Raw genomic sequence first — 18,391 nt, forward strand, 5'->3', positions numbered from 1 at the left:
TACGATGAATCTTGTCCTTTGTTGCAGCCAAAAAAAGAAATAAAAAACGGCTTAACTGGCCGGAGTTGTTCTCACGAATATAAATTGTATACGAGAGCGAGCATAAATTGCACATGGGGGTTTATATATATATGGAAGCACAACACCAGCCCTGTCCACTGGCCTTATGATCCGTTATCAATCGCGGGTTAAAGAAATGTATACGATCTTGCCAAAGGGAACAAGAAGATAACCGAGATTTCCGGCAAGAATAAAGTGACTCCAAACTTGTTCTTCTTCTACCGCGGTTCTACGCCCGCCAGTTGTCTTGATGGACACCGGTGGTTTTACCCTACCGTTGGCCCGTTCTTTTGGGGATGTGTTTTCTGTGCGGACTTCCCAAAAGTTGAAATATTGGACCAAATGTGAAGTTGAGCAAGAAAAAAAAAATCTTGTATCTTATTCATTCTTAAGCCGCCGGTTGACTGCAAAACCTGCCCAAACCTGCGTCATCCGTATGTGCGTGGCTCCGCTTTTCACAACACCACGATCTGCGGCCAGGCCCAAACCGACCGAATCGACAACCCATAGTCCCTAATTGTTGGAAACTGGTAATTTTATGGATCTGTTTTTATAATGCAAATGCAGCAATGGTGAGCATCGCTACCTGCAGGGATTCCCACGCTATATTTGGCGGTACACTTCACAATTTTACCAGGTCCGATCACACTGACCAGTCGTGTAAGTTTTTAAGGAAAATCCCAACTTTTCAAGTTACACGCGTATAAGATATGCTAAAATAGATGCGAAATTAATGAATTTGACACTCCTTCCACAATTAAGTATGCTTCATCGAAATAAACAATCAGTTCGCAACCAAATCTTATAGGCGAACATCTGTACGTTCGGTAATTAGGATCTCTTTTTCAATAATCTCAATACTTATTGAATGATACAGGGTATACACAGCCAATCGGTCATCGTAACTAATAACTACTAATAATCGTGATCAACAGTCAGCGTGAATCCAATACTGGCATTGAGCACTTTGAATCGGTCTCATTATATCAGTAAAATTTTTAAAGTTTAAATTATAAAATAGGACTGTTTTTTTATTCACCGCAAGCATTCAAAGCGTAACTAGCGTATTATTCTCTAATCTATTTGGTATTCTCTAGTTTATATGAATTAGTTGCAAACTGCTGAAGTTTATTGAAAAATAATCAAAAATCAAATGTTTAATGTAAGCCTTGATGGCTTACCATGAAGTTAAGTTTTTAAGACGATATTTAATCGGGTAAGGCATTTACGGTGACCGATTGGCTGTGTAAACCCTGTAAATGAAATAAATCCTTTAGAAAAAAAAAAACACAAATTTCCAACACAGCTCGGGAGCTATATCTGTTGGCTATCTTGCAATGATGCTTAGCTCCATTTCATTGCAGCGAGAGCTATTTGCTCTACATCTCCGGAAATGGAATTACGACGCCATTTCAGAATGTGAATGGAAATGCGCAAGAATGTAAAAGCTTTGATAGAACGTAAATTAAACTTTTTTTTCTATACGAAACAACTCCGTTAGTTTAAAACAAACACACACACACACACACGACCACAGTAGAAATATTAAAACAAACCACTAAAGGATACTCCTTGAGACTCCATGTTTAAGATAACGATTTGGGGCAAAAAAAACGCACACAAACATTCTAACCACAAACCGAAAGTGACGGCACAAAGGTACACAAAATTGCATGAGAAACGGTTTCCTTACAGAGGAGGATGGTTTTGCTACTTGAACACACTGCACGGTGGTAGTAAACGAATATAAGGCCTATCTTAGCATAGATGCACCAGTAACACGGTGAATGCACAACGATTCCGATGCCTTCCGTAGGACACGTTCGTACCACCAACTGCCAACGACATCTGCACCAGGACGGACACTGTGCATTATGTGCCGGGCGCGGATGCAATCGATGTCACCGTGACGGAAAACACAACCACCAATGCTTCGGTCCGAAATGAGATCAGAAAAGGGCGCGAGACCCCGGGGCGGAACACACGCGCGCACCAAACCGATCGCTGCACTCGGTTCGATCAGTCGCGTTCGAGCGCGCTACACAGACTGAACGGGCGAGACCCGCGCCAGCATTGGCCAGACGGTGGATGAAAACACACGGGCCGTGTATCCTCCGGTCCACCGTGCCGTATGGTGCACACTCCCGCTCCCAACAAACCCTGGCAAGAAAAAAAAACCGATCGGAAAACAGGTATTCCAGCTGATGCGGTGTTTGATTAGCCAGCACGATCGCAAATCCCCCAAGCACTGCAAACAACAGAGACACCGCGAGAGGGACAGAGAGTTGAACCGAACCGACGAGATTACACGAGAGACAAAGAGACACGGCGAGCGCGAATGAAAAGAGAAGTTCGAATTCGATGGTTCGAAGCGTGAGGCTGAGCACACAAATTGATGTCGCCTGCAGCAGTGACAGGAAGAACCGACCACCTACCTCTACCTCACCACGCCTATTCTAGGCTGACACTCGTGGAGTTGTTAACAAGTGCACCGAGATTTTTCCGAGAACTGTTCATCTCCGTGTGCGGGGTGTTTCACCGGCACAGGGATATAGAGTTCTTCGACAGCGCCTCACAGTTCCTAGTAAAGAATAAGTGATTCATTCATGCCTTTCACCATGACTGTCAAGACGATGTTTTAGGTCAGATTGGGCTGTTGGTTAACTAGGATTAGGCGTTATCATTATCGTTATCGTTATCAGCCTATTATTAGTGCCCAAAAGTCTTAGTTCGCCTTAGTCTTCTACTAATGTGATGGTACACTCGGTTAGTAGACGTTGGGTTTACTCCTGGAGTCTTCTAAACTGCGACGAGTGCAGATACATGTCATGTACATCTCAATGTATGTTGACCAAGTCTCCCTTCTTAAAGAAATAGATTCTGCAGGACAGGTCGTCAGGTCGACTAGATCTACGCAATTTGGCGAATCTAATTATCTGCACAGTAATGAAATAGTTATCGAACAGTTTGTCAAGCTAGTCGTTAATGTTCATTGGCTCAACGACCTACTAGAGCAGTCTGTCAAATAACGGCTAACTTAGAACCCAGACGTACGTACCAAGACAGTAAGGTTAGTAAGTCCTAGATAATCTCAGTATTGGGCCACCAAAGACCAAAGACTACCAAGAATCCGAAATCGGTACTGCTCAATCAGGGTGGCAGAGCAAAGAGAACCTGTTAGCTGGATGAAGTAAAGTTTCCGAGCTGTCTGAGATCGGAAACAGGAGAATCATGTGACGATTCTTGGCAGAGAAGCTTCACACTACTCTTCGGAACAGTGTGTCGTAGTTTTTATTACTACGTAGTACTTTTCTTCTTTATCGGCCCAAACTATACCTTCAAAGGTCTAGGGAGGGTCTGCCATTTCTGACTTTCTTTGACTTTATCTACCTGATCTTCAATCTGATAGCCAGCCCCTGATTGACGGGAGATTGGTCCGGATAGGATTTTGAAGTAGTCCTATCGTGTAAAGATCGTCACCGCTACCAATACACCAAACGGGCCGCTCCTACTACGCAATACAGTGTGGCAATATGGTTACCGCTCCATCAATCCAAGAGAACGCAACAACACAACACAGTTTTGCCATGCTATTGCTCATAAATATGCTATTGAATTCCACATCTTATCATTGACGCGGATAAGTTGTATTTAAATACATCAAAATACAGCTCATACCATCGAATTAAAGGGGAGGCAGTGATTCCGTCTTGAATTATATCAATATCCTGAATTCGTATCGTTCCGTACAGCGAGCACTTTGCTGCGTACGATAGCAACAGACCTTAGCAATAGTAAACGCATTCAAGCTGCAAAACATTTGAATTTCAATTAATTCTGTAAGCTTTGTTTGTGGCTTAGGACGTCGCAGGAAGTGCTATGTTCCACCAAACAACACTAATTCATGTAAATATTTGCATCATGCGCATTTATCCTTATAAACCGATTCACACAGCGTTCTCGAGCAATGGCAGTCATTTGCTAGTAGTAATGCCGACCAATTTGTTGCATTTGCTATCACCGGCATTGTGGCGGTGCAAACTATCTTCTAATTTGTCACAGATTAACGGACGGTATCTTTTCAAGCCGTTTGAGACGACGAACGTCTTACATGTTTCACCGGCTATGGTTCTACATAAAACGGGAATATATCCAACGAATAAAAAAAACCTGTTGTCATGTTGCCAAATATTTATTTCTTGCACGGCACTATAATGTAGCAGGTGATCCCGTTTCGAGCCATTTAGACTGCCTAGTCATTACCATGGGACACCACTGTTAGTACAGTCAGCGTTGACTTACAGTGAGCGCCGAATGTTTACGTTTAAAAATATAAGCGTTTGTTTGTACATAATAATATAGATGTTTCGATAGCTTTTAACAACATTTTCAGTGATATTAATAAACAAATAAAGCTATTACAAAAAGGTACAGAAACAGAAGAAAGTGTCATAAATAAAATCAAAACGAACACGAACAGTCTCTACTACATGTATAAATTACGCTACGAATACACTCTAGTTCAAAACTATCTTAAAAACATTAAGGTAAACACTACACGCAAGTAGATACACCAAACAAATTGTACACAAAGAGTGATAAAATGTAATACCGTACACTCTTCACAGGCACAGTGGCGTGCATTACGCATTAAACAGGACAGTAGATGTGTAAGTGAACAAAATTCATCATTCGAAAAGGTAGGTGTTCTTGTTGGAATAAAATCTTAACGGGATTAGTTTGTTTTAACGTGGCCGTTGCCACAAAGAGCAAACAAGAGTAAAACATATGAGATTGATTAGAACTGTTTAACGATCCGTACTAGGGTAAACAAAACGTGAAAGCACAAAACGTAAAGAGAAAAAGAAACGCACACAGTAACAGAGATGATCAATACACAATAGAAAGTGGGTTGTTGCTAATGAAATTTGGAGATGATTTGCGTCGACATTCAGAAACGCGTTGGACAGAACAGAGTTAGTGTATGCCGGATATGTCTAATGCAACAATAGAAGTGACAGCAGAAGTGTGAAAGAGGCATTAGAAAAGGGAGAAAGAGCGATCAAAGAATGGCACTAACAGCAGCGCAACTAGTAACGTAGTAGTAGCAGTGACAGCAAGACACGATCATGATAGATGGAGCTTTTTGTTTTTTGGGGAGGAGGACTGGTTCACACAAACACACAAACGAATTTCACGTGATTTAGAATGGTGTCGGGATTGGCGCTAAAAATGGCGGGCACAGAGCGTTTGCAGCGAATGGACATTTGGCAAAGTTGTAGGTAGGTACCGTGTTAGAGTGACGTCTCATGATCGCAAAACTGAACCGCCTGGGCGTCGTATGGTCAGGGTCGGCGCTGGCGGCGAGCAGATTGCTTGGATGGTAAGGCGAAAGCGAGCTTGTTACGACCAGCGAAGGTATGCGCAACCGATGGTGCAGTAGCCTTGTCGGTGTACTGCTGCTGTTGCTGTTACCGGGCACGGTGACCGGTGCACCGGTAGCTTCCGTTGGTCCAGCCGGGGCCGGTGCGGCGGCACCGTCGGCCGCTGCCCGTTCCTGACCGTCGGCCGGAAACGTAGCAGTCGGCGCACGGGAGTCATCCTCTGCGGTCGTCCGGCCAACATCCGGGGAAGGTGACGGCGTCGGTGACGGCGTTCTGGACGGTGTGGTCGCGGTCGTTCGCAACCCCGATGGGCTGTTGTTGTTAGTGCGATCCAGCAAAGATGCATCGGCGAACGATCCGTGAATGCTGCTCACCAAAGCCTTCACGTGATCGTAGCTCTTGTCACCATCCATGCGACTAAAGAAACCGAAGATGCAGTAATGGTCACTTGTGAAGATGTACGAACGTTGATTGTCGCGAGTGGTTAGAATTCTGGTGACTTTTGGTCTGCGCTATTAAATGTCAGCGCTTGGTTAGTGACGGTTCCTTCAATTTTTGATATCCAGCGGTGTCTTCATGCGTTATGTCTAGCTAGGCTGCACTGTCACCCTGGGAACACTTCCCCATTGTCCATTCGTACATGATCAACATACAAATGAGCACACGAAAGAGCACAGCCTGAAGGAATGGAACGAACGCCACCCAAATTCGAGTCTTTGATGATGAGTTCTTTTTTATTCTTTTGTTCGATCTACTACTCTTCGGACGGAAGGGGTGGAGAATCGGAACGGACGTTTAACACACAGCTGAACAAACGACACACATGTCTGAGGAGCGTTTCGAACGAAACAAACACAACAGAGTCTGGAAATAAAACAGCAAAATCGACGCGTAAGAGACAACAACAAAACAGTACGATCAGTTATCATTCGGAGCATGCCGGACATTCGGCTAACGACTAATGTTTTGCTAGCGTGGCGTTCAGTAGCATTCTAAAACTGCAAAACATTCAATGGCCACTAACCGGCAATGCAGCATGGGGCAGTTTAAACAAAGAAAACCAAAACAAACAATCCTGGAGGGGAGGGAAAGGGACGAGCGAAAGGTTAGACATCGGGATCGGGAGTTTAAACAAACGGCTCAGAGCAGTCATTCCGATTAGTATAACAGTTCTGTTACTATTATGCGAGCTGGCTAAGCAAACGCACCTAGCGCCCATAGAGAGAGAGGTTTCCGTTTGTATGAGACCACCTTATCTTGGAATGATGAATTTGTAAGAATGTTTTTTTTTCAATAAAATTTTTTTACATCGAATGAGTCACTAGATGACCAATCAACACTAAATATGATAATACGGCCAATGCCGTCATTATGGAGTAAATAAATAAATCAATACACTCAATATTTTGGTGACAAAGGCAATTGAGCCAATAGACATACTGAGTCATGATTTTAACAAATCAATTCGATTCAGAAGTACGCCAAGTTAAGGTACATTAAAATATAGATTTAAATAAAAGTACCAATTATTAGACTAGATACCTTAAGATTGCAAAGTGTTTCGAACAGGACGCCAATTGCGGATTGTAAACAATTCTAAATAAAAAGTAAAATAAGGTCCTTAAGTTTAACAACGCTCTGCTTCGAACGTAGCGAAAACCCCTATCCAATTTACAGGGGTTTTGAGATGAAAGAACAACGCAAGCGCCTATTACAACAACACCGCTACACACGACACCACAACCGCAGCAGGCATAGTTCAATGCAAGCACATGATATCACAATGGCAGCGCAGCTTACCACAAAACCCGTACGACGGTAGACGTGAAGTACGATCCAAAGAGTATAAACGTATTCTAGGATGGAATTTCACAGCCAAACGTTGTTTGTTGGTAACATTTACTGTGTTTTTCATGAAATAAAGCATATTTAATTCAATACATGCAGTAAATATTTCTTGGGATCAAAACAAACATCGTTTGGTTGTCAAAATCCTTCTCAGAGCGTGTTTATACTGGTCTGATTGTGCTTGGCTGATACCGTCGTATGAAACCTCTGCGGTAAGGTGCGCTGCGATTGTGATATCATATGCTTGCATTGCAGTATGCCTGCCGGGGTTGCGGTGTCTTCTAAGGCCGTTGAATAATGTCATGTGCTGCGCTTGTTGTTATGGGCGCTTGCGTTGTCCTGTCATCTCAAAAACCCTGTATAACAAATCGATATCATTGATTTCTTTTCGTTTTGTTCACCGTAAATGAATACTGTTCTACGATAATATAAGGAGGCCAAGATCTAATGCTTCTATTCTATGCCGAAGCCAGGAAGAAGGTGGATGTTAAATCATTCTATTCTAGCACGTATAACTTCCACTAACATGGAACTAAACCATTAACTATTACGCTAGAATGCTATCACACACTGAAGATGCCGATACAGCCATACATCCTGGTCACGGCACCAGCGCGAATGATTCGGTGGACTCTACATCTAGCTATATGCCATTGATCAGTAAATAGAAGCTATTTAATTTAAGAGCTCACTCTAATATCTGGGAATATTTCTCTACTGCTCTAGTACAACATGTTCTCGAACCGAACAACAACACCATCGAGAGCACAGCAACATTGAAACCAATTTCAGTTTGAGGTTTTTTTTTCGGTTTCAAACGACATATACTAACAAACCATGCACGACGGGGAAGGAATGAAGTATGAAAACAATGAATGAAACAACATTTTTGCTGTTTTCTTTTTTAGAAGCCGAGATGTAGAAAATATTGTGAACGAAACAAAAAAAAATCGTTCAGTGTAAGAGTAATGTTAGGGAACTTCGATAAACAATGATTGATTGATTGATGATCGATCCAATAGCTCCAAATGGGAGGTTCAAGAACAGTCTTTTGAGTATCTTTTTTACCGCAATTATTAAGATAAGAACGCTTCTAACATGCTATCGTATGCTTTCCTAATCGTTTATTTAATCACGGGTAATTGATTAAATGTGCTTTAAGATTTCGCTGTGTTATGCATGATGATGTTGAAAGTTTGTCATCGTCAGGTCGGCCTACAGTCAGGTCTTGTCAAGACGAAGATGTATCCGCTCGCTCGCGTCGATTACCTCAACAAAAAAAGGGGTTTAACGACACTTTATGTCAAGTTTGTAACCTCATCCTCTTGCGCCTTCCTCTAAGGCATCTTCCATAACGACATCCAATGACTTTGAAGTCATTGTCATTAGTAAAGGACATCAATTAGAATACATTAACCAACCGGCCTGGCCCCACGCACACCTTTGGCGGTTTTTGAAGAGGGAGAATTTATTGTCCATTTGACCGCCATATTGTTTTATGATGAGCACAACACGCGAGAGTAACTTGTGATGATTGTAAATCAGACAGCTTAATACCTCGCACACTCATGGCTTTATCCCGATAACGTCCGATGTGTCGATGAACGATGAATTATAGTCCCTTCGAGCGTTTATTAAGTATCATTCAGCGAGGTGCAATCACAGTGTGTACCGTATTTTTCTTGTCTTACGATCTATATCCCACGCCTCCCGGGTCGTTGTCGGATGCCACCTCTCTGAGTCGAACGGTCAGGATATGGGGGCTGTTTTTTAATTAAACAACCACAGCAATAAGTGATGGCAAACAACGTGTTTCGTGTTGAATGTTAATTGGCTCACGAACGCCACACACATGGGAAAATATCCGCCAACCCTGCCGCGCCAACACATGATAAGAGAGGCGGAGACGAACGCACCGTCACAGTGTCAAGTTGTCCCCTATCGAATGGGCCCTTTATGGTTGCCTCTTGTACACCGTGTGCTGATAAGAGATCCCGTGGCCAGGCTCGGTGATATCTTTTCGCAAATAAACACCCGTGACCATCGTTTTCGCTTGCAGTGTGTCTTCGCTTCGGAACATTGAAAACACATCCCCGTTTGTAGATGAAATCTTCCCGCTGTGTATCGGGCTGCACCAGCTCTGTGCATCGTTTTTCTTCTTCTTCATTATCGGAACAACAACCACAAGAGGTTCAAAGAACCTGCCATATCTGGCTTTCTGTGACTCTATTTACCCGTAGCTGGAAAATCAATCCTCCGAACGCGGGGAAATCGGTCCGGATGGGATTTTGGTCCGGTCCGTTCGTGTGAAGTCTGGCGCCCCTTCCATCATGCCACCGGACCGCCCCAATCGGACCATCGTTTTTAGCCGCTTTTAAACATTTCAAACAGATAGTGGAACACGTCCAGCAGGCATGACACAACGGTTCCCGCAATCCTTTTGGTGGATGGTTTTAAACTCGTGTTCCACCAAGAAACAAACATCCATTCTTCCTGTCGTAGATAAACACCACCATGTGCTCCCAAAGAGGTGCCCTCTCGGAACGAACGTGATGGAGATCACAACCGAATTGGATTGCCGTTGCCTTTTAGTGGTCGGTTTGTTATAATTTTACATCCTCCCCACGGACGTCCGCGTTGATCGGAGGCCCTTGCGCTCCACTTTTAATCGATGCAACCGTCCGGATCTATATTTACCTGCTGATGGTGATGATGGTGATGCTCGTGGCCGGCGGAACGATGTTTGCTTTTAAACATTTTGTCGCGTTAAGCACCTTCGCCCGTTTGCCCACGGGGTACGTTGTGTGAGACTGCACAGAACAATCGGCCGTTCTGCTGCTAGTATCGACGAAGGACCTTCCGCTTATAAAGGTTACCGGTTGCTTGCTTGTAAATCGAAAGTTGCACCTTCATAAACACAGCGTCTGATGAGGAGCAAAGATTGCGCATCCCACGACATTGGAGATGTCAATATTGTGTTGGGTGGTTACTGCGGAGAAACTTTTATCTGGTAGCACGCATCACACACAAAAGCGCGTCCGGATATATTTAACGCTAGAAAACTATCACCAACAGTGCAAAGATCGGGATCACTAACTAACCCGGCGGAACCGCGATCGGACACTGCCACGCGCTTTTATTCACGCAACTCTAGAGTGCACACCAACGCGGGGATAGAGATAATGCGGTTCGGTACGAATCGATCGTATGTCACCCGCTATCGTGTCCGAGTCAGAAGAAACCACCGACACGGCTCGAACGCGATGCGACCGGTAGTGTGAACATTCGTCTACTGAGCACAGACAGTACACCATGACGCGGGAAAAGTCCACGACGCCGTGCCACTTGTAGACAGAGACAGAGACACTCTCACACAGGGTGTGCAACCCGCTCGTACAGTGTGGCGGCGTACGCACCACACATCATCGAAACGGCGGCTCTCGTGAGAATCAGTGTCAGTATCTGTGGATTAAAATTCTTTTATTACGATGCCGCGCCGGTAGCACTACGGGACGATGGAAATGGCAGATATAACGGGTGTGCAGTGTAAAGACCACACACACGCACACAGCACGATAACGTTGCGACGCAGCAACACTGTTGGAAGCTGCGGGTCGTCGTACCGTACCCAGCAACAGCTGATCTTTGCGTGCTGTTAACAATGTCACAACATATGTGCTTTCGCCGACGTGTTAGTAAGGCCGAAATAAGAAAGCTCTTTAGCAGAATAATTGTGACGAGTGCGCCTTGAGGTATGCAATTCGAATTTACCATCGTCGATCGCTCAAACATTGCTTAATAGGGGGCTTCTTGATCAACTGTTAAGCCTGGGAAGAGTTAGCATATTAGTTGTTAAAACAGAAATATAAAACAACATTTTTGTCCAAAGCCATATGGAATACGGCACCCAACACAAAATTCCTATACATTCTATTGCACTTTTTATTCTCACTGTAGTGAAACTGATTAACAATAATATATCTGTTTTCTCTCACTCATTAGAAACTGATTAATGATGGTTGTAATTCCGCACAACACAATACTTCATCAACAATAAACAAACCAACTTCCAGTAAGAGGCAATAAAATCAATTTGATAGCTGCCTCGGTGTGTAACTGATAATAGCCCAGTTGGCCCAGTAATGATAGGCCGGCTCGTACGCAACCAACTCAAGCGCAGTTGTACACAATAAAATCAATGCTGGTACGTTCAATCGGAAGTCAATAAGCACGAGCGCAGTTAGAATTTGCGTTAATGATTGTTTATTGCTATAACTATCAAAAGCTACTAGCAGCAATTCCCGCGCGTTTCCCTGTTTTTTATTGTGTTCATGGTTCTGGATGACAGGTAGGTAATGCAACGTAAAGTGACCGTAGTTATGATAAACAAACAAATAAACTTTAAGACAATTGTTTAATGATTTGCTTATAACCAATTTGTCAAAACACAACGTAGGGAAATAAAGAAATAAAACCCAAATCCTGAAGCTCAACATTTGTGGTGCCGTGACCAGGATTAACGAATTTAAATTTCAATTCAATTATTCACCTTTGATGAATTTACTAAAATTGCAAGGCTACAGCAATAGATCAACCATCAACTAAGCCTAAGTGAGTTAGGTAGCCTAGTATAAACTACCTTAATATAAAGAGTCGATTTTTGGGAATATGTTGCAAAATAGTTAAATAGCTGAATGAGATTATTTATGAAACTATTCAACTATATAAAATCATCGTCATTGTCGTCCTACACGTGAGATGAGAACTTCTACCATTTTAATTTGACATGTACAAAAAAACAGTAATATAGAGTGCGTGATGATTAAAACGATAAATTGCATACTTTCAGGCGCGTCCTAAACCCACGACACAAACTAACAAGACGAGAGAGATAGAGAGAGAGACATAGCGACTTCCTTAGCTAGTATCGTACCTTACCGGCGTCAAATCCGCAATAATTCATAGTCTAATCCGGAGTCGACTCCGCGCACTAATCCTGAGTTGACTTCGCATTTTTTACAGTAAAATCGGGGTTTTCAGCTTCAGCAAGTTTTAGGTTCTTACTAAATATTAAAGGAATTGTTTTGGGCTAATTACCGATCATGTGTTTACTACGTAATTTCAGCTCGGTTCTCTTGTCGTATCTTCTTTATTGCAATTATTATTTCAGAGGATTTCATAATAAAAGTTTAAACAACCTTTAGCTAGATGCTCATACCGTTCGTCGATTGATATCTCAGCTACTAGAACTGTTTTATTTATACAATTGCACAACATTAATGATGTCTATCCCTCTCCATACAACAGCAATCAAACGAAAGCTGATAACCGCAAGTCGGCGGTATCAATTGAAGTCGGCGACATTGTTACAGGAAGAAGCATTATCCCGTCCGCACTCAAGTGTGGACAGCACGAGATCTGCACGGGTGAAAGTCATGCTTCGGGATTACAGAAAGATATACGGAAATACTCCAACAATTGTGTCCCGGGCACGCCATTCCGGTGGCGGTACATCACACAACTCGTGAGGATGCATCGCGTTTTACACCGCATCACAATGAAACCCAAAGCAAATAGCTCTCCGAACGCATTCTCTATTTTACGCGTCTCGCTATTCGATCGGTAGTGCCTCGGCAGGTTGATAAGGGATTGCGATGATCGCGGTAACAATTTAAAGTATGTCAGGGTCGCACATGTGGGCTGATTTAAAATAGCAAAACGGGCACAAGCGCCACACCATCATTCAGTAAAACACAATAAGTAAACAAACGGGAAAGAGTTGCAAACAACCTATACAATGGAGTTAGGGTTTCGTAAAATTACAGTAAAACGTACTGTGTGATAGAAGGATTTGATCAGACTTTGTAAAATAATTAAATTAAATTAAAGTAAATTAATAAAAAAAACATCCATTTCTTATCTTTGTTATAAGCTTGATTTTCCTTTCACACTCATAGTTTCTATTGCTCGGAATGGCTTTACATATGCAGTTCGAGGGAAAGGATCTACTATCTCCACAACCACTAACGACACCGGAAAGCACACGGTGTACGACGCACAGTATCGTGTCAACGCCGTGACTTTGTACGCAAACATTGAAAGACCATCCAAACCCGTAGGCTGGGGCACCCGTTGTTGGCACAAATGGCGAGATGTAAACAGATGAGATGGGAAAGATTAGCTGTACGGGCGTGCTCCGTCACGTACCTGGCTGGAGGAAGCTGAGCGTCGTAGTGAGTTGCGCAGGAAGCCAAGGTACGGCAGTATGCTACCGTAGGAATGATTTCTCGTCAAACCCGGTGCACCTGTTCCACCAATCTGGCTACTACCCGCGGTCGAATGCGTCAGTGGGGATAGTTCCGACAGTTCCCGGTTGCGTAGAAATGGACGACGATCCATCTTGTCGTATTCACGCACAGCGAACAAAGTCGCGCATATATACACAAACACACACACACAGAGCGAGTGAATACAAATTTCGTCAAGTGTCACCGATCCTTGTTTGGAAGGGATCGTGTCAAGTTGCTTCGCTTTGTACACACTATATATATATACACTACACGCAAACTACTGTAACCGATCAACGGATGCGTCGATCATAGGAAGATCGAGCCGAATCCGCATGCTGCACGGTCCCGTACCGGTGCAACACTGACGGCGGACACTGGTGCAGTGTCTTATCAGCCGTTCGGTGTGTCAAACTAAACGACACCCAGAGCGCGTCCCGTGTACGGCGGAGCGCAATTACTATAGCACACGGTGCCTACGACACTGACACACCACCAGATCACAGTGCATGGCGCACTGGAGCCGGAGAACCACTGTCAAAAACGAACCTGTCAGCGCCGGCATGATGGTGGGCACTGCCATATCGGAAGAGCGGAACGTGTGAGCAAAGATTAGCGACAAAGTAATGACACGGTTCTATGCCTTCATTCCTCTTCCGACAGTTGCTTCTCCGATCGTCGGACTGCGGGCATGTGTAATCGCGCTTAATTTAGCCACCCAGCGTGGTGTTAGTGGAACTTGGCTAACCCGTTTTTTTTTTGCTGATAAGGCGGAGACGCGAACGTCACAAGGGCGATCAAGCAGGAAGACACATTTGTTGAAGGTGTTGATCATTTAGGATAACCGAAAAATCAAATTTGTTGTCAAATCAATCGATTCTGTGTTGTTTTCTTCGTAAATTGTGATAGTTTGTGATGTTCAATTCTAACGGAGGGACCAGCACAAAGTGGTTGGGCCAAGCTAAGATTTTCCCCTTTAGTCACGCTGCTAAAAGGTTTGCTGTTTCGGATGTGAAACTTCGAAGCAACAACCATATAATGTGCAAAATGATCGATTGTAAACTCCAACAACGGACAGGACTCCTGAATGCAATATGAACATCTCCGCTTCCAAACGATATCGTGGGACAATATGAAAACGCAGACATTCTTTTCGATATGCATTGGAAAAACAGCGTCAAATTCACACTGGAACATGTTGGACGGATATCGACCCAGGACGGTGCACCAACCCATACGATAAATTGGTCGGAACTTGGTATAAGAACGATTTAACCGACTTTATGTACCCAAATTCCAGTTCACCGGATGTAAATCCTTCCACATCTTCATTAATCGTTGGTTCTTTGGTGACATTGATCCGGGCAGTTTCTGAGCATTCTACATCAAGCCAACATTTCCTCCATGTTTCAACCTCTGCACTCAACAACAAGAAATCAGACGAGTTTTTAGGAAACCAAAAGCTCTTTATGGAAAATTTTGCTGGTTGTAAGGGTTTTTTTCGTAGCATTCTGATTTGTCCGACACCGGCATTCTTGAACCACAACCAGGGATCATCTCTGCGTGAAAAAGGAACAATATCCAATCATGACACGTGATAAATTAGTCCATTTACCCATACAATTAGCATGATGTATTGTGGCAGGTCTGTGCGAGGCAAGCAACAATTGGCTAAAATTAATCCCGACACATTCCAAACCATCAGGATATGAGCGCGGGCACGAAAACAAACCATTGCCAATCCGTCTGCGAACGTTTAAATCACGCTTAACGGAAACAACGCGTAAAGTAGAGAAACAAACCAAACAAAAAAAAAAGCGCGCGTGTGTAGCATTTCTGAACGGTAAAACAGTCCATTTTCAAAACAATGTGTCATGCGTCGGTTTGAATATCTGCGAAGCAAAGAGCACCGTTCCACACCGGACGCGACATGTTGTTAAAGTTCGCGATCAGGACGAACCAGGGCCCGGGTGCGCCATTTATAACGACTTGACGCTGTGATCATCTCCTAAACCTTTCCCGCCCCACGCATACATAAGCCATTATGCTAGCAGCGTGATGTCATAGTGCGGCTGTTTGAGCTAAAAACAACACTAATAAACGGCAACAAATCGGTATTTCAGAACATCGCTAATTAAATATCTTCGTAGCAGCAGTGCTTCGCGGGGGTTTGATTTGCCTTCAATCAGCGCAACGGCACACGCGTTTGACCCCGCACATAAAGTGCCCGAAAAGAATCAATGAAGAATCAGTCACGCTCGGAAGGGAAAGATCGTCGCTATTAATAGAAGGAAAGGAAAAAAAATTAATATCGGTCGCGTCGCAGTGATGAAAATGGTCGATCGTAAAACAGCGTATATACTCTATGGGCAATACTGTACTTACTTGCTCATTCATAATTCACCCCAAATTGCAACATGGTGCAGACCATTGAGTCGTGCTGGTTTAACGACGAGCATAAAATCAGGCATACATTACGCGCAATGAGCAGTGGGAATGATTTCTATCCCGTACGATTCTATGCGTACTCGAACAGGTACGGCTTTGGTGCGGCAACCCGGAAAAACCGGAATTCGAATCGCTCAGCTGATCGGAATGGCGGATGGCTGGAGCGCCAATGTTTGATATCGTGTATCGCGAGCGAGCATAGTGGGCCATGAGGTTCGTTTGCTGTCGTCACCGTCTACATGGTCGCCACGCAACGTCCCGTTATCGACGTGCGTAACCTTCGTGCAAGTCATATGCGTCACATACTGTATGTGGAAGTTTTTACGCTACTAGTCCATTAGTCCATCGAATGTCCAGCAAAGTCAGTATGAATGGAAACGAGTTGTGTATACACGCGCAACGCGAATATATGAGAGCTAAATCATTTCGCTACAATGGAAAATTTGATGATGACATGTTAACGGCTCACTCACCTGCTCGGATACGGGGGGTTCTTTACAATTGGAATCTTCTGTGTAAACAAACAACAAGATGTGTCTTATCTGAAAATGTGGTCTAAGGCTAGTTGTGCTGCTCGACCATCAACGGTGAGGGGATCCCGGCCCTTTGTTGTTGGTTTCGCCAGAAACTGCTGGTGACTTTGCTGTTGATTCGCTGTTGCTATACGCTGTGTTTTTTCTATGATACCAAGGCCACCGTGATGATGTTTCCAGGACAACGGATAGCACCGTTCAGTAGTATTATTTTCTTTCCACACTTTCACCGGAAGGATAAAGGCATTGGAGAAGAAAATTTTCACCACACAAACACTCACACACACACGCAATTGCAAAGCCCTTTTCTCTGGGTGCGTTTCCGTTCTGGGGCTACCGCTTGCACTGGATCGGACGAAGCGCACTTTCTTTCCCGACGTGCTTGCAATTATCACCGCCAACTAGTATCGTGCCTCGTGACGCACGGGAAACAAACTCTTGCACAACGCTTCAAGCATCGAATGCGGAAGGATATAGCACCGTTGTGGTCTATGGCGGAAGATTACACGCACATCTCGTCCCGGGCCTGGTTTATCTCGACGTGAGGCAGCACACGAAAACATAAGGGAAAACAAGCCAACGAACGGAACGGGAAACAATATGCACACAACGGCAGCAGCACGGTTTTTTCTTTACCGCTGAATCGCTAACAAGGGATGGATCTTTTCTTTTCCTCGATGTCCTGCACCACGGCAATACTACGGCGTGTAAAGAACAGCAGGACGACACTTCGCGAAAGAACGAAAACAGTACGCAAACGAGTGAAAGACGCACCACCATTGGAGCACACGAGCGCAAGCAAATGACAATGTGTGTGTTTATTTTGTACCTTTTTCCCTCTTTCGTATTCCCGTTGCACAATTGTGATGCGATCGCGTTGGGACATAGTAGATGACATTTATGGAAATAAATTTTCGTTCCATTTACGGATTAAGAGAGAAAAAAAAAGTTTATTGGTTTTGTATGATATTTTAATGTTTGTATCGCAGCGCTAAAGCTGTAGTGGCAAGTAGAGTATTCGTCGATTTCAGTTTTGTTCTAACGGATGTGTACTAAAAATGTGATGAATTGGAAGTTCTAAATAACAAACTTTTATAACTCATTTTAATTTTCTCTAATCATTAATATAATCGTATGGTAAAGATTTAGAATACCAATTGAAATGCGAATACTTTAAGTTTGTAGACACTATTTGCATGTTTAATAAAATAATTAAAAGTAGGTCAATAAATTCAGTGTTTCGGCAGTAAAATTGACTGAGTAAGCTCATCGAAGAAAACACACATCTTTCTCCCGTCCAATGATGTATCGTATAATAGCATACTATATTTATTAATAATCATACTGAAAAGTACGCCTTTTGAATTAACTGATGGTACACTATTATCTTATTGAGGATTAGTTATTTAAGCTACTTCTGAAATAGAACCGTTCCTCCGACGATGAAACTGGACTGGTGCCGATAATGTTAATGCTGTTAAAGATGCGAACAACAAAACGGGACCTTTCGTAGGAACTTCGTTTTCGTTTTGTTGTTCACCGCAGGGATAAGCGCACCAGAATGTGTCTCTGTTTTCTACTCGTTTCCTGAATAAATTGCTATGAATCAACTGGATCTTTCAACACACCATCGAACCAAAATCCACACTCGTTCAGGAGCTATTTGCTCACGGTTGCACAAACACGCACACACGGTCCCGTCGGATTATAAAACGGTGGAGCGAAGTTAAATGTTCGGTGTGTGCGTATGCGGAACTCCTCTACAAGTTTCGTACTTTCTTACGTCGCTTGCTGCGTACCTCCCACCACAGTAAAAAGTCCCCACACGTGT

This window comes from Anopheles marshallii, chromosome 2 (genome assembly GCF_943734725.1).
Source record: "Anopheles marshallii chromosome 2, idAnoMarsDA_429_01, whole genome shotgun sequence".
Classification (NCBI taxonomy): domain Eukaryota; kingdom Metazoa; phylum Arthropoda; class Insecta; order Diptera; family Culicidae; genus Anopheles; species Anopheles marshallii.